This window comes from Cricetulus griseus (assembly GCF_003668045.3).
Source record: "Cricetulus griseus strain 17A/GY chromosome 1 unlocalized genomic scaffold, alternate assembly CriGri-PICRH-1.0 chr1_1, whole genome shotgun sequence".
In the NCBI taxonomy this organism is placed as follows: domain Eukaryota; kingdom Metazoa; phylum Chordata; class Mammalia; order Rodentia; family Cricetidae; genus Cricetulus; species Cricetulus griseus.
In genome coordinates, this window is record NW_023276807.1 from 183,552,692 (window position 1) to 183,577,793 (window position 25,102).

The window sequence follows — 25,102 nt, forward strand, 5'->3', positions numbered from 1 at the left end:
ACCTGAATTTTGAATCTCTAAAGAAAGAAATTAAAAAGATACCAGAAAATGGAACGATCTCCCATGCTCTTGGAAACGTAGGATCAACATAGTAAAAATGGAAATCTCGCCAAAAGTAATCGACAGATTCAACGCTATCCCCATCAAAATCCCAACACAGTTATTCACAGACATTGAAATAACAATACTCAACTTTATATGGAAAAACAAAACAACCCAGGATAGCCAAAAGAACCCTGTACAATAAAGGATTTTCTGGAGGCATCCCCATATCTGACTTCAAGCTCTATTACAGAGCCATAGTTCTGAAAACAGCATGGTACTGGCACAAAAATAGACAGGTAGACCAATGGAATAGCGTTGAAAACCCTGATATTAACCCACACACCTATGAACACCTCATTTTTGACAAACAATCCAAATTTATATGATGGAACAAAGAGAACATCTTCAACAAATGGTGCTGGCATAACTGGATGCAGACATGTAGAAGACCACAGATAGACCCAAGACTATCGCCTTGCACAAAACTTAAGTCAAAATGGATCAAAGACCTCAACATAAATCTAGCTACACTGAACCTATTAGAAAACAAAGTGGGAAGTAACCTTGAATTAAATGGTACAGGAGATTACTTCTTGAACATTACACCAGTAGCACAGACACTGAAATCAACAATTGATAAATGGGATCTCCTGAAACTGAGATGCTTCTATAAGGCAAAGGACACAGTTAGCAAGACAAAATGGCAGCACACAGACTGGGAAAAGATATTCAGCAACCCCACATCTGACAGAGGGCTGATCTCCAAAATATACAAAGAACTTAAGAAGCTAGTCTCTAAAACACCAAACAATCCAATTAAATGTGGGGTACAGAACTAAATAGACAATTCTCAATAGAGGAATCTAAAATGGCTGAAAGACACATAAGAAAGTGTTCAACATCCTTAGCCATCAGGGAAATGCAAATCAAAACAACTCTGAGATACCATCTTACTCCTGTCAGAATGGCCAAAATCAAAAACACCAATGACAGTTTATGCTGGAGAGGATGTGGAGAAAGGGGAACACTTCTCCACTGCTGGTGGGAGTGCCAACTTGTACATCCACTTTGGAGATCAGTATGGCGATTCCTCGGGAAAATGGGAATCAGTCTACCACAAGATCCAGCAATTCCACTCTTAGGCATATACCCAAAATAAGCACATTCATACAACAAGGACATATGATAAATGATGTTCATAGCTGCACTATTTGTAATAGCCAGAAACTGGAAGCAGCCTAGATGCCCCTCAAGTGAAGAATGGATAGAGAAAATGTGGTATATTTACAAAATTGAGTACTACTCAGCAGAAAAAAACAATGGAATCTTGAAATTTGCAGGAAAAATGGATGGAAATAGAAGAAACCATTCTGAGCAAGGTAACCCAATCACAAAAAGACAAACATGGTATGTACTCACTCATATGTGGATTTTATACATAGAGTAAAGGATTACCAGCCTACAATCCACACTGCCAGAGAAGCTAGTAAACAAGGAGGACCCTAAAAGAGACAATCATTGTCCCCTGGAGAAGGAGAAAAGATCAAGATCTCCTGAGCAAATTGGGAGCACGGGAAGAGGAGGGAGGGAGCTAGGAGAATGAGAAGGGGCTAAGAGGAGGGATGCAGAGGACATGAGGGAGCAGAAAGGTTGAGTCAGGGGAAGAATAGAAAATAACAAGAAGATACCATAATAGAGGGAGACATTTTAGGTTTACAGAGAAATTGGGCACTAGGGAAACGTCTGGAGATCTACAAAGATGACACCAGCTAACAATCTAAGCATCAGAGGAGAGGCTACCTTAAATGCACTCCCTGATAATGAGATTGATGACTAACTTATATGCCACCCGATAGCCCTCATCCAGCAGCTGGTGAAAGTAGAAGCAGACACCCACAACTATTCACCAAACTGAACTGGAACTCAGATGCAGAGAAGGACAAGTGAAGAGCAAAGGGTTCCAGACCAGGCTGGTGAAACCCACAGAAACAGCTGACCTGAACATCGGGGAACTCTTGCTCCCCAGACTGATAGCTGGAATACCAGCATGGGACTGATCCAGACCCCAGAAATATGGGTTTCAGTGAGGAAACCTCAGAAGTCTATGGGACCTCCTGTAGTTGTTTAGTACTTATCCCTAGTATAGGTGTGGACTTTGGGAGCCCATTCCACATAAAGGAATACTCCCTGAGCCAAGACACATGGGCGTGGGCCTAGGCCCTATCCCAAATGGTACGATAGACTCTGATAACACATTATGGAAGCCCTCACCATCCAGGGGGAGCAGAAATGATATGTGATAGGTAGCGATTTAGTTGGGGGGGTAATAGGGAAGGATGGGAGGGAGAAGGGAACCTGGATTGTCATGTAAAACAATCCTGTTTCTAATTCAAATAAAAAAATCTGAAAAAATATATTTAGAAAGCAGTTTGATGCTATGCTATTTTAGATAAGCAGTGGTAGGAAGTTCCTTTCTAGAGTCAGTCATAGGCTTTAGATACAGATTTCAGTACTCTCAAATACAATCATTTAGTAGTTGGTGAGGCCATAGCACTTGTGCTACTATAGCAGCAATGGGCACATTTTGCCTGGTAGGTTCATATTGTAGTTCTTAGGTATCACAACTGAGTAGAACTACCAATCCCTACTCCTCCAGTATTCTGCATAGCACCATCTGACATTATAAAACAGCCTCAGGGCAGAGCATTCTAGCTCCCATTTCTCCCATTCTGTGGGTTACCTCTTCTATTCATTAGCAACATCTTTTGCTATACAGAAACTTTTCAGTTTTATGAGATTTTACTTGTGGATTATTGGTCTTATTTTGCCTGCTATCAGAGTCCCACTGAGGAAATCTTTGTACCTTCATGGAAGCATATTCCCTACTTTTTCCTCTAACACTTTCATGCTATCAGGTCTTATATTGAAGACTGTGATATCCTTGGAGTCAAGTTGTATTAAACATTTGATATATGAATCTAATATTCTTTTACATGCTGATGTCTTGTTTTCCAAGCACCATTTATTGAAGATACTGTCTTTTCTCTGGGGTGTATATTTTGGCTTCATGGTTAAAAATCTGGTAGCTATAGTTATATGGACTTATATATGAATCCTCTATTCTATTCCTTTGATCTACATATCTTGGGCTGGAGATATGGCTCAGCCATTAAAGGCTAGGCTCACAACTAAAAGGTAATGAATATGAGAAAGAATTTGTGAGGAAGGTGTGGAGTTGGCAGAAATGGGAGAGAAATAAGAGAAGGTAGGAAGGAAAGTAGAAGTGATAGACATCTGATCATATTTCATCCACAGACAGTGAATAAGGAGAAATAAATGCTGGCACTCAACCCACTTTCACAGTTTTATTCAGACCAGGACCACAGTCCATGTCATGGTATCACCCACATTTAATTTTAGTCTTCACATTTCAATTAACTCAATCAAGAAACTCCCTCATAGACATGCTCAAAGTTTTATTTCTGTAACAATCCTAAATACTGCCATGTTCACAATAAATATTCACCATAACAGATGGAATGTTCTTAATATCATAAACAGTATCTGTGAAAAAACATATAGGCAACATCATACTTAATCCTAAATGAATATGTGTTGTTTCCTTAAGAATACTATCAAAGCATAGAGGCTCTGCTGTTGCCATTTCCCTTTGGCCTTATATGGGAACTTACATGTAGTCAATTACACTGCAATGCACCACACTCAGGTGGAAAGAAGAGGTAAGACTGTATTTGAGTGAAGGATATAGTAGATCTACACAAGCACACATGCAATTACTATAATTAATAATGGATCAATAAGACCATTGGGTTCAAAATTAATGGACAAAACAATCAAGTGTATATATGAATAAAAGCAATGTATAATCTGAATTTGAAGTTAAAGTAATCTTATTCACATTATGTTAATATACATTAGAAAATTTGATAAATTCCTATATACAGAAATCTAAATGTATTGCCTAAAAACTGCAGATAGGCATCAATAAACTGGATTACTCCATGGTAATAGGTTGTGTGGTGGTATAAGTGAGAATGGTCTCCATAGGTTTATGTGTTTGAATACTTGGTACCCAATTAATGGAACTTCTTGAAAAGAATTGTGAGGTGTGGTCTTGTGGGAGCAAGTATGCCACTAGAGGTGGACATTGAGGTTTCAAAAGTAGGCCATTCTCAGCATGCTGCTGCTCTCTCTCTCTCTCTCTCTCTCTCTCTCTCTCTCTCTCTCTCTCTCTCTCTCTGCCTTGTCATAAGAGGTCAAGTTGTGAGCTCTCAACTGTTCCTGATGCCATGCCTTTGCTCTGTAACCATGGACTTTCACCCTCTGAAACAGCAAGCTCAACTGAATACTTTTGTTTATAAGTTGCCTTGGTCATAGTGATTTGTCACAGAAAAACAAAAGTAACAAATACAAATTAGAAATTCAATCCTTTCTATGGTAAATCTACCCAAAAGTGGTGTTTAGATTCTGTGAAATTCCTAACCAAATCTACTACAAATCTACTAATTTTTTAGACTTTTACTTTTTAAGTATTTTTCAGATTCTGTTTTATTTTAAATAAAATGTATGTCTATATGTCTCCGTGAGGGCATGTGTGCAGGTACCCTCAGAGGCAAGACATGTCAGTTCCTCCTTACAGTTGTAAGTCATCCAATTAACATGCTTAGGAACAGAACTAGGGGCTTCAAGAGCACTACACATTCTTAACTGCTAAGCTATCTCTCTTACCTCCTAAATTAAATTACTCATTATTCATTGCAGTGCCTGTGTGTGTGTGTGTGTGTGTGTGTGTGTGTGTGTGTGTGTGTGTGTGTGTGTGTGTGTACGTTTTGGAAGTCAGAGAACAACTTGTTCTCTAGTTTTATCCTGAGGCTAGTTTTATCCTTTGACCATGTGTCTCCTTCAACCATGTGGGCACCAGGCATCAAACTCAAACTCGGGTTATTACCTGGTAAGTCATTTGTTGTTCTTTCTCTTTAAACATAGTTTGAAAACGTGATTACAAATTTTATACAGAATTTGCATTACATGAAAGCAGGAACATAATGCCTAAAACACTGCAGAATACAAGAACTATTTTTATTCTTCAAACAGATTATATGTAAACTTAATCCAACTTAATGCTGAATATATACACATGAATTTTATAACAAAGAAATGTAATTACAAATAATTTCTGCTAAGAAATTGCATTTGATCTAGAGAACCATTTAATTCATTGAGCATCCACTTCATGCCTATCCTCTAGGAGTTGGAGGTCCAGCCGTGAATCAAACAGGTAAGACATAAAAAAAGAGGGCCATAAGAAAATAAATGGTTGGTATGGTATAGAGAAACAAAGACAAGATGTTACAACAGGATCTTCACAGACAGTGTCACTTTAAAAAGTGGGCATTTATATATCTAATAGACAGGTAAATTTTTATTTCTTATGAAATATTTTCATTATATATTGCTGCCAAATGTCATTTTTCTTAATACTAAAAAAAATGGAATTTCAGCAAAAGTCAAAGAAACCATGTATAGAGGTTAGATCTTCAATCAGGATGGAGTGCAGACAACAGACCCCGGCACTGAGGGTATGTTTGGACACTTGGGAAGAAGGGGAGACTCTGTAGCTCAGTCCAAAGCATTGAGGAGACAGCAGCAGGCAGCTCAAGGACAGACATACTTCCTAAGGTATAATCAAACAGCCCTCTGAGGATGGGTGTTCCAGAAAATACAATGTGAACCAGAAACAATGTTTAATTGGGGAGTTCTAAATTCAATGTCCCTGAACACTGAAACTGAAGTTTTTCCATTGTGTTTGGTCTTAAGCAAACTGATGCAGGCAAGGGATTCTCAGCATGGCATTTATCATGGGTAAGACAGTTGTTCCCATGCACTGTCCATAGACTGGAAAACCCAGGTCATGAATGGTGATTTGCTGGCTCCCTTAACAGCACTGACCTGTGGAGAAGCAGGTAAGATAAATGTCTTTATCCTGAACACTTAGATTGTTAAAAATAAGCAAACTCCATACGTTGTTCTATTTAAGTGGACCAAATAGTTTTGGTTGTCACATTGTTTATATACTGAGAGTGCGTTTCAGTTTTTCATCATAACATGATTTTCTCCTTGACAGTTGTAATTTTCATTGTATACCTTTATATCCTGCTATGTCTTACTCTTTTGAGTTCAGGTTTTGTGAGCATGATCATATTTTGGTGTTTACTTAGATACTGTTGCTGTTAATCTAGTTTGCAATCCTTCTTCCCCATACTCCTGATTTTACTCAGGTGTTCAGGGTTTGCAGGCAGCTTGCTCCTGCCCCTTTCCCGCAACTGGCTTAACTGGTAACCCATTATAGATCTGTTTCTTCCATTGCCTAACTTCTCTCAGTGCAGGAACACAGACAAAATGTAACATGGACTCAGTGGTAACAATCACTTTAGAAATGAGTTTGCATTCCATTGCAGTTCAGTAAGACACAAGGGAACAGACTTTGGGGGAAGGGACAGTCATTTGAGAAGTCTCTTCAGTCTTAAAGAAGAGTACCCATTTAGTTTAGTATTGTCATGCACAGGACAGAGGGGTTGAGTTGCTTCAGTAGGCTGTCTCCTAGCATGGTACTGAAATGGACACCAAGGGGAAAGCATAGCACTTAAGTCCAGATAAACAGAAAAGTTCTCTGCTCAGCCATTTTAAATTTGGTTTCCTGCTTCCTTTAACTGCAGAATTCCATATATGGAGATTCTGATAAAATCACATTTCTAGAATTCTGGAAACAAAAGCTAGCTATAGAAGGGAATGAATCTGCTATGAGTCTTCTTCCCCATGAAAAGGTGCTCACTGTAGCACGTTTTAATAAAAACATTAGCAAACAAGGCAAACTGATGTTAAAGATGATTGAAATCATTGATGATAAGATTGTAGGGAAATAGGAACTTGAACACAATTTGGGGCACAGTAAATGGGCTCAATATTTCTAAGGCAAAATCTGTTGCAAAGTATTAAAACCTTTAAAATAGTTCATAGTTTTGACCCAGAAATTCCATTCCTATAATTATATCACAAAGAATTCTTCTGAAGACAAATAAATAAAATTTTAAATACTCAGAAATACAGTGGAAAATACAGAGAGAAAAAAAACTGCTAAATAATCCAATTACCAAACACATGGAAAGGATAATAAATCAGCACAAAGAAATACAGCATTACCTTTCTAAATAAAAACAATATTGGATTGATGTTCAAACTTGGAATGAATATGAAATAAGCTAAATGAAAATAGTAGAACAGAAAATGGTGAAAACATATTATTCCCTAGGACATCTGCCACTCAGTGGACTCATAAATGATCAAGTCAACCCTTCCAAAGAGGTAGGGCAATATTACTCTGTTATAGAAACACACACACACACACACACACACACACACACACACACACCACAGTACACATACTCCACTCTCCATAAACACTACACAGACACACATGCATACACCACATACATGCACGCACATATATGTATACACTACACACATATGCACATATATGCACATACCACATACACACATATAACAATACGACACATACATAAATACACCATATATATACATACATACATACATACATACCACACACACACACACACACACACACACGCAGGTGCCCACACAGAGCCACATCTCTTGACAGCAGAAAGAGCAGCAGCAATTTTGAACAGCTTGTTGGTGCTGAGCTAGTTAGTGGAGACACAAAGGAAGGCAAAGATAAATATTGTCTTTGTAAATCCACAGTGGAGCAAGGGGTACAACAGGTCAGCTAGATGTGCCATGAATGCAAAAAGTATTGACTTGTTGTCATAAACTTGATGTTGAATATAGAGATGCAGAGGATATAACTCAATGGGATTCTGTTATGAGGAGAATGTTTATATCCTCTCAGAATTCATATTGTAACTGACCATTTGCCACATACACAATGTGATGATATTTGGAGGTGGAGCTTTGTAGAAGACATTAAATTTAAATGAGTTCATGAAGACAGGGCTCCCACACTACCATTAGAAAAAGACTGTAGCTTCTTGGTTTTCTCCTGGGCAGCGATATGGTTTCACTGAGCCATGAAGAATGAACTATACATACATATGGCTGTGGCTAGAATGAGCAAAGACACAGGCTGAGGTAAGTCATAAATTCCTGGATTAAGGCTCTTGCCGAATTTTGGCAGTTGAAGTCTTTTGGAATAGTGAGAATCAGTTTTCTTCAGAGAAGTGGCCTCTGTTAGATTTCCCATACCCCAACTGATAGTCTTATACCCCTGTATATATATGGACTCAATAAGATGAAAAAGAAGACATGAAATTGAGACTGGGATATGTCACACAAGTGATCTAAAAGAAGTTGAACTGGAATCAGGTGTTGATATGATCAAAATGTATTGTATTCAAATCATTCAAATCACATGTAGTTTTTTTGGCAATCTTTATCTAATTGTCCTTTCTGGAGCTTTATAATCTACATTTATAAAAGAGAATTTGCATCTTCTATCTCATTTCCCTAAAGCTAACCTTATGCAAATTATTCCGCTTAGCAAGGTGATCAGACACTGCTAGGTTTCCCTTTTGTTCTGGAGAATACTGATGGCTAATGAACTTGTCACTGTGAGTCTACCAGTGATGTCTTCCCTGATCACAGATCTATTCTGAGAAGAAGCATTGTTCTCTTCCAATGTCTACTATGAAAATGAACATCATTTCATTATCTCCCACCACTTTTTAGAAATTGCAGGTTATCTCTACTCACATCACGCTTGCTTGTCTATGTTCCTAGAACCTGATAAGTGACTGAGATACATTAGATATTATTTTTCAGTACCTATTGGCTAAGTGAATCAATACATATAGATTTATTCACTAGTAGACATGACTGAGTGAGAAATGGAAGATTATATTTGAAACACCCCATCTGAAAGAGACAGAAATTCATGGTGATAGACCTGCCCAAGAAAGACATAGGAGAGGCTATTATTATGGCTATTTTGAGTACAGTCCCTTACCCTATATTTTATGAATGCCTATATGACAATTAGGGTTACATCAGTGAAGCAACCACTATGGAATAGTTGTGCAGCAGAATCTAGAGCCCATTGTTGTAGAACTAAACTGACACCCAAACTAAGAATCAGACAAGAAGGATACACTAAACAAGATGTAAAGGAAATAGAAACAGTTGCAGATCCAGCTATAGCTTTGTTCACACAGGACAAACAGCTGCAGGCATCCATATGGATGTTGATTCCTTTCTGCCTCCATGCCACTCAGGAATCTGCCTGTGTCCCAATCTAGGCAGAAACACAGAAGACATAGACTTCTTGGAAGAATCTTCAACATAGCAGAGTTGACAGAAACATCTCTTTAGCTATGTTGGTACTAGAAGTCAAGAAAGGGTCCCTGTGAATCATGATGTTTGATCATTCCTATTGGAGCTGGATCCATGATGCAACAAAGCGGTGTTGGCTTCCTTTCCATAGTCCTGTTAACACCTCATCTGTTAATTTTACAGTCTCTCTTTTACTCTAATACAGGACAGAGTTAGATCTTAGCTACATAACAGTTTCTATTAATGCCTTCAAGATGCAAAGAAGGAACAGAGTCAATTTTAACAGAGCTCTTGCTCTTCATGGGTGGATTTGAAAGCTTTTTGTTCCCCGGTCCAATTATGAGACAATGTTCCAACACAAAAACATAAATGGCCAAACCAATCTCTACTATATGTTCTGATTTACTGTCTGAACACCGTGAGTGTAGATTAGTAGTAAGAAATATATGGGCCACAAGATTCGTACCTAATTACTTAAATAACTCACAAGTCCATAAAATAAAAACAAAATAATTCCTCAAAATTATGACTACTCTTAGTTTTCATGGTTTCCCCCTGTGGATTGCCATATAGGAGACTGCATGTGATAAAATAAACACTATCCTCAGCAACAGTCTGACAGTACTCAAAATAATAATCTTTGCAGGGCCACTCATAATAGTGTCCTTCGGTCTAATCAAGTGGCACCACACAAAAGCACAGTTTAATAAAGAGCTTGATGGAGGCCTGGAATGATAGGCATGGGCAAGAACAACATTTCAATATATTAAATTACGATTCTAGATAGAATTTTTTATTCTTTACTCTTAATAGGTAAGCCTCAGAGAACAGTTAATTTGGCTTTTTAAAGCTTGAAAAATCAAACCTTCAGATGAGATAAAATATTAAAATAAAATATAGAAGAGCATGGTTTCTACTTACAGCTACATGCTAGCCAAGGATCCCCTGTGGATGTGTTTATCTAACTTGTCCTATTACTAATAAAATCTCAGGAGTCAGATATTGGGATAAAAACCTGATATATCATGAAAGTAGCAGAGAGGCAGACTATACCAACACCCACCACTGGACCCTGTAAGTCACACTCCACACCCCAACCCACCCATCCCCATGCAACCTCAGCAGCTCCCTGAGAGACAGACATCTATTGTACAGAGAGGACTAAAGGATGAGTGACCAGCTTCTCATCTGGACCAAACAGCCTCTAGGCCCTAGGTCCTGGGGCAAAGTCCAAAACCCTTCCTCCACCCTTCTCAGCCACAATAGCAGGTCAGCAGGAAATACTCCTGCAGGCAGGCTACACCAACACCCACCACTAGACCCTATAACCTACAAGTACCACTCTGCCCCTAAGAGTGGCTTCCTGAGATACAGGCATCAACTGCATAGAGAGAACTAAGAGAGCTGACCAAGAGTGGCTCCCTGAGACACAGATAGTGACTACACAAATTGGTCCAACTGGGGATCCCTGAGACACAAACACTGTCTGCAAAGGTTGGATCAAGAGGCAAAGACACTACCTGTACTGACTGAAGAAGAGATGGGTAGACATCAATACAAGAATACATACAACAACCTAAACATCAAAGGGCAACAGAAAAAAACTAGTGGTAATACAACAGGAAAACCACAATATCCCAATGCAGAAGAACCAGATGAAAATGACCTTAAAAATAACTTTATGGATGGTAGAGGCCCCTAAAGAAGAAATGAAAAATTCCCTTAAAGAAATGGAGGAAAAGACAAAAATGGAATAAGTCAACAAATCCCTTAAATAAAACCAAGAAAAAAAACAAGCAGGTCCAATATTTGAAGATTGAAATAGAAGCAATAAAGAAAATACAAACAAAGGGAATTCTGGCAATGTAAAATATGGGTAAACAAACAGATACTACCGATGAAAGTATAACCAACAGAATGCAAAGATGGAAGAGAGAATCTTAGGCATTGAAGATACGATAGAGGGAATAAATTCATCATCAAAGAAAATATTAAAGTCAACAAAGTCATAATACAAAATGTCCAGGAAATCTGGGACACCATGAAAAGACCAAACCTAAGAATGATTGGGATAGAGGAAGGAGAAGAATACCAGCTCAAAGTCATAGAAAATATGTTCAAAAATTATAGAATAAAAGTTTCCCAACCTAAAGAAGGAAATGCCCATGAAGATACAAGAAGCTGAAGGAATACCAAATAGACTGGGTCAAAAAAGAAATTATAATCAAACCACAAAATATTAGGAAAAAAAGAAAGAATATTAAGAACTGCAAAAAAAGGCCAAGTGATACATAAAGGCAGACCCATTAGAATAACATCTGACTTTTCAATGGAGACTCTGAAAGATAAAAGGTCCTGGACAAACATTATGAATATTTGAAAAGATCATGGATGCCAACCCAAAGTACTATACCCAACAACCACAGATGGAGAAAACAAGATATTCTATGATAAAACTATATTTAAACAATACCTATCCACAAATCTTCCCTGTAGAAAGCACTAGAATGAAAACTCCTAAGCAAGGAAGTTAGAGGTACCTAGAAAAGCACAGGCAAAAGATAATTCCATGTCAGAAAATCCTAAAAAACAGGGTAACACAATACAATGACAAAAAATAACATGACTCAACAATCACTGGCCATCAATATCCCTTAATATCAAGGGCCTCATTTCTCCTATAAAAAGACACAGGCTTACTGAATGAATATGAAAACAGGATCTGTCCTGCTGCTGCATACAAGAAACACACCTCAACTTAACACACCTCAACTTAGACATTACCTAAGAGTATAGGGTTAGGAAAAGACTTCCCAAGCAAACAGACAAAAGAAGCAAGCTAGTGCAGCTATCCTAATATCTAACAAAATAGATTTCAAACTAAAGGCATTCAAAAGATGATGAAGGACATTTCACATTCAACACAAGAAAATTCCAACAAAAAGAGTCTCAATACTGAACATATATGTCCCAAATAGAAGGGCAACCATGTTAGTAAAAAGAAACGTTACTAAAGCTTAAATCACACATCAGACCCCAAACACTAATAGTAGAGGACTTCAAAACTGTTCTCTTGCCACTGGACTGGTTTGCCAGACAGAAAATTAACAGAAAAATAAGGGGTCTAACAGATGTTACTACTCCAAGGGGCTTAACAGACATCTATAGGACTTTACACACAAACACAAAAGAATATACCTTCTTCTCAGCACCCCATAGAAGCTTCTATAAAATTGAACACATACTCTGTAACAAAGCAAATCTTAACAGATACAAAAAATTGGAATAAACCCCTGTATCTTATCAGATCACCATGCCTCAAAGTTAGAATTCAACAACAACACAAATACTGGAAATCCTACAAATTCAAGGAAACTGAATAATGCCCAACTGAATCATCCCTGGGTCAAGGAAGACGTAAAGATTTCCTAGAATTCAATGGAAATGAATATACAACATATTCAAACTTATGGAACACTGGAAGCAGTGCTAAGAGGAAGGATCATAGCACTAAACACCTTCATAAAGAAGTTGGAAAAATCATGCACTAGAAAATAATAGCATCCTTGAAAGCTCTAAAAGAAAAAAGAAGCAAACTCACCTAGGAGGAGCAGATGACAGGAAATAATCAAATTGAGGGTTGAAATAAAAAAGTAGGGAAAAAAGAACAATACAAAGAATCAGTCAGATGAATAATTGGTTCTTTGAGAAAATCAACAAACCCTTATCCAAACTAACCAAAAGGCATAGAGATAATATCCAAATTAACAAAATCAGCTATAAAAGTGGGGCATAACAACAGACACTGAAGAAATCCAGAGAATCGTTAGATCATGTTTCAAAAACCTGTACGAGACAAAATTGGAAAATTAAAAAAATGGACAATTTTCTGCATAGGTATCACATAAAACAATTAAATCAAGAACAAATAAAAACTTTAAATAAACCTATAGCCCATAAGTAAATAGAAAGTCATTAAAAGTCTCCCAAAGCAAAAGAGCCCAACACCAGATGGCTTTAGCACAGAATTCTACTAGAGTTTCAAAGAAGAGCTAACTCCAATATTCCTCAAACTTTTCCACACAATAGAAACAGAAGGAACATTGTCAAACTCCTTTTATAAGGCAACAGTAACCCTGATATTCAAACCATACAACGATGCAACAAAGAGAACTTCAGACCAATCTCTCTCATGAACATTGATGCAAAAATACTCAATAAAATACTGGAAAATGAATCCAAGAACACATCAAAAAATCATCTACAATGACCAAAGTGGCTTTCTCCAAGAGACAGAGAGAGGGGTGGGAGGAAGGCAGGGCTGGTTGAACATATGGAAATCTGTCAATTTAATCCACCACATAAACAAAGTCAAACAAAAAAAACCACATAAGAATTTTATTACATGCTGAAAAACCCTTCAATAAAATCCAATGCACATTCATGATAAATGTCTTAGAGAGATCATGGATATAAGGGGCATATCTAAAAGCAATATACAGCAGGGTGACAGCCAACAAAAGATTAAATGAAGAGAAACTCAAAGTGATTCCACTAAAATCAGGAACAAGACAAGACTGTCCACTCTCTCCCTATTTACTCAATATAGCAGTCGAACTTCTAGCTAGATCAATAAGACAACAAAAGTACATCAAGTGGAAACAGATTGGAAAGGAAGAAGTCAAACTATCACTAATCACAGATGACATAATAGTATACATAACTGACCCCCAAAACTCTACTTGGATCTGCTAAAGCTGACAAATGCCTTCAGTAATGTGGTAGTATACAAGATCAAAACAACAACAAAAATCTGTAGCTCTCCTATATATAAATGATAAATGGACTGAAAAGGAAATCAGAGAAACAACACCATTTACAATAGTCACAAATATAAAATATCTTGGGGTAACTCAAACAAGTGAAAAACCTGTGTGACAAGAACTTTAAGGTTCTAAGGAGAAAAATGAAGAAGATATCAGAAAATTAAAAGATCTCCCATGCTTTTGAATAGGTAGGGCCAACATAATAAAAAATAAGCAATCTACAGATTCAATGCAATTCCTATCAAAATCACAACACAATTCATCACATACCTCCAAAAAAATACTCAACATCATATGAAAAGACAAAAAACATAGGATAGTTAAAACAATCCTGTACAATAAAGGAAGTTCTGGAGGCATCATGATCCCTGACTTCAAACTCTACTATATGGATATAGTAATAAAAAAACGGCTTGGCATTGGCATAAAAACAGACATGTGGAACAATGGAATTGAATTGAAGACCCTGACTTTAGTCCACACACCTATGAAGACCAGATTTTTAACAAAAAAGCCAAAATGGTACAATGGAAAAAGGAAAGCCTCTTCAACATATGGTGCAGGCATAACTGTATGTCAACATGCAGAAGATGGCAAACAGATCTATATCTATCACCATGCAGAAAACTCAAGTCCAAGTGGATCAAAGACCTCAACATAAATCCAGTTACATTGAACCTGATAGAAAAGGAAGTGGAAAGTACCCTTTAATGCATTGGCACAGGAGTCCTAAATATAATACTAGTAGCACAGACACTGAGAGCAACAATCAATAACTGAGACTTTCTGAAACTAAAATCCTGTAAGGTAAAGGACATGGTCAGTAAGACAAACCAGAAGCCTACAGAATGGGGAAAAAATCTTCACCAACCCCACATCTGACAGAGGTCTGTAGACAGAAGTTTCTGTTCTGCCTGGTCTGGCAGCTGTTTAGTCCCAAGGAAACACAGAGGCTTATATTAATTATAAACTGGCTGATGGCTCAGACTTCTTATTAGCTAGCTGTCTCTTAATTACTTTTTTAACATTACACGAGGAAATTTTATTTTACTGACACATTAGGAGGTTTTGAATGTAGTCAAGCAGTGCAATAATAATTAAAATCTTTGCAAGACAACTTGAAAAATCACAATTACCACAACAAGCATTTTTAAAAATTACCTGTCAGGAGTGTTTTTTTATACAGGAATTAATAAAATATCTTGAAATATATGATAAAATCAATTCCCTCATGTACTTCCTTTTCTTTACATGCAATTGTTTTTAAATCTGTCTTTAAATAAAATAGATCACATATCTACAGTAGAAAAATCAATTATAATTGGTGATAAAGAAAATTTCAGGGAAAATGCTTGTAAGAAACATTCTCATGTAACGTGAGATTTTTTCTGGCCCAGGTAAGTCCTACCACCCTTCTCTGCCCCAAAGAAATATGCAGATGCTATATTAGTTATAAATCATGTTGGCCTTTGGCTAAGGTTTTTTATTTGCTAACTCAGTCTTAATTATTATTCATTTCTAATAACATAAGTTTTTCCACATGGCCTTATCTTACTGGAGAAAAGGTCTGGGCCTCTTACTCTGTTGGGGTCTACATCACGTCTGCTCAGCATCTCTGCAGAAAAGAGAAGAGAGGGCTCTCTCTTAATTATTAACATATTTCTATTAATCTAAGTATTTCCACGTGGCATGGTCTTGCCTTACCAGAGAATGCCTGAACCTGTTACTTCTTTGGTGGCTACATGGCCTCTAAAATCAGGGACAAGACAAGGCTGTCACTCTCTCCATACCTCTTCAATATTGTCCTTGAAAGAGATATCTTAATAGAGAGAGCTACTATGGGCTTAGGGAGAAAACTAGTGCCAGGATAATTCCCAAGAATACACAAGGATGACTCCAGCTTAGTCTACTAGCAACAGTCAAGACCCTGCCTGAGGTGGTCTACCACTGTAATCAGATTGGTGAATACCCCAACTATCACAGTAGAGCCCTTATCCAAAAATTGATGGAAGAAGATGCAGAGATCCACAACCAAGCACTAGGCTGAGCTCCAATAATCCAGTGTAAAGGAGGGAGTAGGGAATACATGAGTAAGGGAGGTCAAGGTTGATGGAGAAATCTACAGAGACAGCTGAATCAAGCTCATGAAAACTCATGAACTTTAGACATACGGCTATGGGGACTCCAGGGGACCAAAGTAGGCCCTCCTTATGTGGGAGACAGTTGTGTAGTTTGGATTATCTCAGGAGCCCTGCTATATGAACTAGCTTGGTGGAGCTCATTCCCTATGGTGGGATGCCATATTCAGCCTTAATGCATAGGAGAGGGGCTTGACCCTGACTCAACATGTTTTGCCAGACTTTATTGACTCCTCATGGAAGCCCTTATCGATGAGGAAGATTGGACTTGGTGTGGGCTGGAGGGGAGGAGTGGTGAGAGGGAGAACTGTGGTTGGAATGTAAAATGAAATTTAAAAGAATAAATAAATTATGAAAAAAGAAAGCAGCAGAGGAATGACAAGCTGACACTCACACTTTCCAAATTGAAACAGACCACACGAGAAATTTCAAATCCCTCCCTTCTCTTTCCTATGTATGTTTCTACACATATTCCTGGCTTCTCTATGGCTAATTCTGGTCAGCTAGTCATTGACTCCACCCCCATATTCAAGGTTAACTTTATTAAAACAGTCTCAGAATGTAAGTATAATCAAATATCCTGAAATATTTCCCTTTTATGTCTAAATAAAAAGGAAAGGTTTTACCACTGGCACAGTAAAGCTATATAGAATGAGAATAATTATCAGGTATTTTCTAAATATAAAGGAAAGGTTTTAGCTCTAAAAAAGTAAAACTATATACAATAAGAATAATTATCAGGTGAGAATTACATTCATAATGTCCAGTATATTTCTATTTGGCAAATATCAAGAAAATATTATCTATCCTATCTTGATGAATCCAATGTTTTGTAACTAAATCACTTTCTATCATAACTTGCATTAAAAGCCTAAAATGTCATTTTAGACTTTAAAACATTTCTTAGATAAACATATTGAGCTTTTATGCCTCTCAACATTATAAACTTTACATCTCTTTTGCAAGTTTCTTTTCTAAAATTGGTAACAAAGAAAGTGGTATAACTATCTAGACTTCAACCACATCAGAGACTCGAGGAGGATATCCTATTACCTGAGCAAACAGGAAATGCAGAGCAAACAACTTCCGAAACTATAGAAATGACAGAAATGCTGGCTGTCTAGCCTAGTTGCTCCAAGGTTCCTCTGCAAAGATGAAGCATACATCTTCAGCCTACAGACCTAGAATATTTTACATACTTCTGTTTAGCATGAATTTGGAAGGACTGTTCCACCTTGTCTTGGCAAAGTTCAGCAGTCACATTCTTTTGTGTTCTCTTTATCCAGTTTAGACAGCATACTGTCAGCAGGTGCAGCAAGGGCAATTCCTTGCCCAATGACTAACTTTGACACAATGAAAGCAAACTCCATATGGAAGTTCCTCAATGCTCATCATCTTTTCTGAGGTAGATTGGTGTTGCCAGAAGCAGACATATCTCACTGTTATGAAAAGCCTTATGTCATTAAAGCATCTTAAGTGCCATGTTCTGTAGATCTCTAGAGTGTACAAAAACCATCTATGTAAAATACATCTCTGTTTGACCATGAAAATATACTGGATTTTATTTACTTCTTCTAACATTTTTTCAAAGGTATGTATCTATGTCTGAATCAGCCAGTAAGATATCAACTATATAATAGTAAATTATAGATTGAAGACATTGTTTACCAATTATTTCTAATAGCTGTTGCACAAAATAATGATAAAACGTGGAGGTGTTTAACATCCCTTGTAGAATAATTTTCCACTGATACTTTTAATAGGCTGGGAACTGTTATAAGTAGGCAGTGTTATAGAAGGAGCTTTCCTACCACCTGGTCCCGCAGCAGTTTAGCCCCAAATAAACACATAGCAACCTATATTAATTAGAAACTATTTGACAAATCTCTAAGGATTCTTATTGACTAACTCTCTCTTAATTATTAACCCATTTCTAATAATCTAACTATTTCTACATGGTCTTATTTTACCAGAGAAGGGTCCAGATCTATTACTCCTTCCTCGGCTACATAGCGTCTCCATAAGGCTTCTCTCTGCCTCCTCTCCCAATCACCCACCTTGTCTGGTAGCCCTGCCCATACTTCCTGCCTGGCTACTAACCAACCAGGTTTTATTCATTAATCAATAAGAGAAACATATATGAAGAAGGACATCCCCCTTCACAGTGTAAAGGCAAAATTTTCTCTATTCTTTTCTTGTAAAAATATAGTTTAAAAAAAACTGCAGTCTTTAAATCAATCACTATAGTAGACCATGCATTATATAATAAAGGAGGCAAGAGAATTCCAGGCTGTAAAGAGTCCATTGGCTGGATCACTTTATTAATAGCTCTTGGATCTGCTACCATTCTCCATTTACCAGGTTTCCCTTTAATGACAGATACAGAGTTCCAATGACTGATCAATTCTTCAATATTTTCAGGATTTAGCTGCTCCTGTTTTAGTACCTATGATTATTCTAATGTAAAAGGCCATTATTCCAGCCACACAGGTTTGTCATTTAACCATTTTAGAGGTAGGGTTGTACTGTTGGGCCCTGCTTATGCACACCCTGAGTGGTAAGTAACTGTTCTTGATAATACCTTTTAATATTTATCTCAGAAGCATTCTTTATTTTATGGTTTGTTTCTGAGATTGGAGAAGTGTTAACCTGTGTTTTCCATTGTTATAACAAATCACATCTCAGTAAATCTATTGCTATGTTAGCCATGTCTGTCTTTAATTTCCCTATATGTTCTTCTGGCCCTGTACACTTGATCCACCATGTACTTTGTTTTCCCTGAGATAAAATTCCAATCCCTAGAAGCTGAATATTTACCTCCTGAAGAGGCCAATCTGGATGCCAAGATTTTCATGAAATTATAGCTACATTGGTACCTGTGTCAACCAAATCTTCAATTACAATGGCATTTATCTGTATTTTTAGCTCTGGTGAGGTATATAAGTTTGCCAAAATATTTTTATGGTGTCTTCTGAAAATTTTGTTTTATCTACTGAAGGTGTCCTGTCATCCAGAGCAGTGCCATTTTTAACTACAGGCATTACCTGTTTTAATTATTCTGTGGATGAGTTTCTGTGATGCTGATAGGAAATGATTGAACCAAATTTTGTATTTGGCCTAAGACATTTCCTGATGACAATAAGGGATGCTTATCCCTTATTGATCTGCATTCATTAATCCAATTCCTGTTTTTGTCACATCTTCTGCATACTCCAGATGTCTTTGTCTTTGTCTTTGGATTATCTCTAGAATGACATTGTTTCTAGGAATGCCTTATTTAGAATCCTTTTTCAGATGATCTTGTATACCTCAATTAAAACATCTGACATTTTAATTTTTTATTTTAGAAGTCACTTCTCTTATCAAAGCAGCATCATAAGTGAGAGACCCAATATCAGCTGTAATTCTGATCCATTCATCTATGGATGGTGATATTGCCTTTAAAGAACTAATAAGCCCTTTGCATTCTGAATTAGCATTTTCAAAAGGAAAAGATGCAATTATTATTTGTCTAAGTACTGGATCTGATACCATTCTATTTATGGCTGAAGTCAAGCTTCGCAAAAAAAAAAAAAAAGAATCAGTGAAGGCTTCTTTGGGCCTTGTATAATTTCTATAAATGACTCAGTCCTCTTTCCTGATTCTTCAACCTGTTCCAAGCATTCCAACCTGCTAAATGATCTAAAGCCAAAATGCGATCATTAAATTTACACTGTTTTTGCAATTCAGCATATAGACCTTATCCCAGAAACTGTTCTTGGGAAATAGCAATACCTCTAACCCTATTTCATTGTTCTGTGACCCTAGCTTCCCTTTTTCCACCATGTTCTCCATTGTAACTGAGGACTACCTTTCAATATTGCTGTAGCTAAATCTTCATAGTCTTGGAGGAGTTCCCAGGAATTTAACATCTGCTTCACATAAAGTGAATGCATACCATATGAAATGTCCACTTCCTTAAATCTCCTCAAATTTAACATTTATACTGGATTTCACTTATCTTATGCAAAACCTCAAGGTTCCCTATCATCTAGTGTTGTACTTATATCGAAGTTGGATAAACTGAGTTTGGTTTTCTAATAACCTTGGACTGCTTCTCTTTAGTTTTATCATACAATGGTGTGGTAGGTTCTCCTCTAAATTCCTCTGTGTGTGAATATTTTTATTAGTTGTATTAGTAGGTCTTTCTAAGTTTTGATTCTTATCATATTCGGCACAGTTATCAAACCACTTTTTTAAAGTGACAAAATATGAATTACCAAACTGATGGTAATCAAAATGGACATTATGTCAATTTCAATTAAGTTGCTTATTCCTTCATTTATTTTCTCCAGTTTCAAGCCATCAGAGTCCCAACTTCCTGAATTTCAAGAACATTCTCCATTCTTAACATGGGAAATATTTTTAATATAACCTAGTTCTCTCCTTTAGAATTCCCAGGTGTCTCATCAGGTCTGCTGACTTTTCAGTTTGTGTCCTGCACGCTCTGTATTTCTCGCCAGCAAGAAATCATACACGGGACACTCGGATCCTTTTGCAGACAAGCTTTAATGCATCTTGAGAGTGAAAGAGCATAAGCTTCCCAGAGCGGAGACCCCGAGCCAAGAATCCCGTCCCCTAATAAAGGCTGGCAACCGCCGCCTCGGACGTGTCACCCCATGATTGGCTGCAGCTCATCCGGCCATATGACGCCACGGAATAGGCAGAGATCAAGGAATGGAAAATTACCCAGCGCCTGCGCAATAATCTTGTTTACATTCGGTGCCTGCCGGATGCAGGCGCCATCTTGTAATGGAGAATGCAGGGACGGCTCCCTACATCTCCCCCTTTTTTATTAATTAATGATAAGGCTTTATATTTTTACAAGCAAATAGGTCACCCAAATGTTGAGGGATAGAGGCAGAGGTTGTACCTTCCCAATCAAATATTAAGACTGTGTACAAGAGTCGCCATCAGGCTGTTAGCTTGACCCGAAGCGCTCTCGACCTGTCCTCTGCCGTTTTTCTGGGAAAGGGAGACTAGGGCAGGCAACCCTTATGCAGGACAACATGCCTCCCAGAGAAGCCTGCATATTGGGCAACTCTCTGTGCGATGCCTTGCTCGACATCCCTCATGGGCTGCTCAAGCCAGGCACTCTACCCTGTGCAATGAGCCTAGGCTCCGGGTGTGCAAGAGCTGTCTGGCCAGCGGCCTATTGCTTAAGCATAGTTAGCCAAATATCAGTGGAAGCCCCTTGTTCCAAAGCTACAAGCGCTTGGGCGATAACCACCTTGTCTCTCTTAGTTTGAGCCCTGAGCCTACAGACCAGCCAGAGAAGCAACATCAATCCGCAGCAAACGGCTGCACCAAACAATCCCACCTCCACCCATTCCTTAAAATAGGAGACAGCTGAAGCAATCCATGATGACAGTCCCTCCGTCAAGGACAGGAGTTAATCTGGATAATAGCGGCTCTCAACTCCCGGGGAGAGGGTGGAGTTCCGACTTTTGAAGGTCCGAAGGGGCTCTTCGGGTGAGTCTTTCCAGGATCCACAGGGGATTTTCTTCATCCTGTGGGAAAACACATACAGCTCCCCTGGATCTTATGAGAATAGGATCCGGGCCTCTCCAAAGACCAGTTAAGATATCTTTCCATTTTACCATTTCCTTTGGCCTTTCAGGTTCTGAGGTGTGACGCTTGGCTGTAGTATGGCCCTGAGCATCAATGTTTAGAAAATTAAGGGTAAAGAGTGCCATGGATATTGCAACTCTTGGCACCGAGGGTAAGGATGCTCCCATTCCCTCCTTTTGTTTGATTAAATAAGACTTAAGTGTGCGATGGGCACGTTCCACAATGCCTTGTCCTTGAGGGTTATAAGGTAAGCCAGTCAGATCTGTCTACAGAAGTGCTGGAACTTTTGAGAGGTATAAGCCGGCCCATTATCTGTTTTTAAGAAGCACACAGGTGGCTAGGTAAAGTCTTATTTTTGTAATACAGCTGAACTTTCTTAAACAGTAGCTTAACTTCTTTCTGAGGCAGGGTTTTTTTTGTGACTTTGGAGCCTGTCCTGGAATTCGATCTGTCGGACCAGGCAGGCCTTGAACTCATAAAGATCCATCTGTCTCTTACTCCCGAGTGCTGGGATTAAAGGCGTATGCCGCCAACGCCCAAAACTTAAAGGCGTGTGTCACCAACACCCTGAGCTTAAAGGTGTGTGCTACCAACATAATAGATTAGCATCTTTTACAAAACAAGAACTTTACATTGTCAGGCTTTGCTTAAAAATTCTAAATTGAAGCTCTTTAAACACAAACATTAATAAAATCAAACATTTGAAAACTGGTTTTAAAAAGAAATTTAAATTCCCTTAAGGTCTTTCTTTAATATATAGAAGCTTTAACATTTTAAATCTTAACTGAAAAACTTGTTTCTAAGATGGTACCTCTAATTTCCATGCGGTAACCTTTAGTTAAGATGGCGGTCTAAGTATCCTTTTTTTAACTTTAGCAAAATGGCTACCGTCAGTCATGTGACCAGCTACAAAATGGCCGTACCAGGAAATAGAACATTTTAAAACAAGCATACATAAATTACTTGAGCATCTTTAGGATATGAGGCTTTTCCCAGGCACCCCAGGCCTCTAAGAAGTTTTGAATAACATGTGCGGCCTTTTCCCCTGTCAAAGACTGGGAAAGCCATCTGCAATTTTCTCCGCTCCTCTAATGGTAAAAAGGAGTCGGTACCAAATAATGGGGGTGCTGATGGAAGTACACCCGCTGGATTAACAGGTCTCTTAAATTTACCGGGGTGTGACCGGTTATCCCCTATTTTCTCTCTCCCCTTTTTTGTTTCTTTTTCATCTAGCTGAGCTGTTTCCCTAGTATTTAAGACTTCATCTCCTGAGCTTTCAGAGTCATCAGAGCTATCAAGATTTAAAGCTTTAAACTTATTTATAGAGTCATCTAACAAATTATTCACTCCCTTGTCATTAGACACCCCGGGAGGTCCTTTTTCCTTATTCGTTGCAGTTTCTCTTCTTACACACACTCCCTTGTCACTAGACATCCCGGGAGGTCCTTTTTCCTTTTTTATTGCCCTGCGCGCCCCACCTCTCACTACATTCGGTTTCTGACATGTAATTCTGGACTTCTTTAAGATTGCTACAACAGTGAGAAAAGTCAAAATAGCTCCTAGTAAAAGCATATTAACCTCCCGCAATAGCAACATTCCCAAGCCAAAGTCCAGAAAAATCATACCTCTCCGAATTTACCACCCTGCAGTTCTGAATCCGCCTCGTTAGAGGGGTCTCCGCGGTGCTGGAGATGTTCACATGTTCCCGGGTTTCGGCACCATATGTCCCGCGCACGCTCTGTATTTCTCGCCAGCAAGAAATCATACACAGGACACTCGGATCCTTCTGCAGACAAGCTTTAATGCATCTTGAGAGTGAAAGAGCATAAGCTTCCCAGAGCGGAGACCCCGAGCCAAGAATCCCGTCCCCTAATAAAGGCTGGCAACCGCCGCCTCGGACGTGTCACCCCATGATTGGCTGCAGCTCATCCGGCCATATGACACCACGGAATAGGCAGAGATCAAGGAATGGAAAATTACCCAGCGCCTGCGCAATAATCTTGTTTACATTCGGTGCCTGCCGGATGCAGGCGCCATCTTGTAATGGAGAATGCAGGGATGGCTCCCTACAAGTTTGTCCATAGAAAAGGATATTATGATGTCAGGGGGAGGGGTATATGGTGGCTGCAGCAGCAGAAGAAGCCTGAGTGGGTGTGAGTGGGTGTAGAGCCAGCCAGGCTGGCACAGGGGCAGCATGGGGAGTGGACCTAAGGAAAGCCTGCAACACACAGGGAGAAGTGAGCTGCCTGAGAAGCAGACACAGGGGTCTTACAGGAGAAGGCCACCTGGTGGGAGGCAAAGGCCTGGGAGCTCCCTGAATGACAGAATGAATGAAGCAGGACTCCTGCTTCAGAAAGCTGCCTCATAGCTCATACCCTGCATTGAATGCCAGATGATGTGTTTATCTAAGTTGTCCTATTACCAATAAAAACTCTGGAGTCAGATATGGGGGGGGTGGAATCTGGTAGATGGAGAAAGTGGCAGAGGAATGACCAGCTGACCCTCTCTCCAAACTTTCCAGACTGAAAACACAACAAAAAAATCAAGTCCCTCTTTTCACTTTCCTGTGTATCTCTCTATCCATATTCCTGGCTTCTCTATGGCTAATTCTGGTCAGCTAGTCACTGACTCCACCCCTGATTCAAAGTTAATGGCATTAACAGCCTTGGAGTGTCAGTGTGATTGAATATTCCACAATACTCTGGTCTTGCAGAAGCTGAGTGGGGCATGGCATAACTCAGGTATTAGTCTGGATTGCCAACCTGACAAGATTTAGAATCATCAAGGAAGCCAACCTCTGGATATGTCTATGAGGAAATTACTGTATTATGTAAATTAAGGTGGGAAGACTCATTCTAACTGTAGGCAGTGCCATTCCTTGAGCTGAGATCCTGAACTGAATAACAAGGAGAATGGAGGCTGAGCATCAGCGTTGATCTCACACTGTTTCCTAGCTGCAGAGGAGCAGACAGATACCTTAACCACTTGACATCAAGCCTGTCCCACCACGATGGGCTATATGTTCAGACTATGAGCCCAGATAAAAACTTACTTTCTTAATATTTTTTGTCATATATCTCATAACAGCAATAAAACATA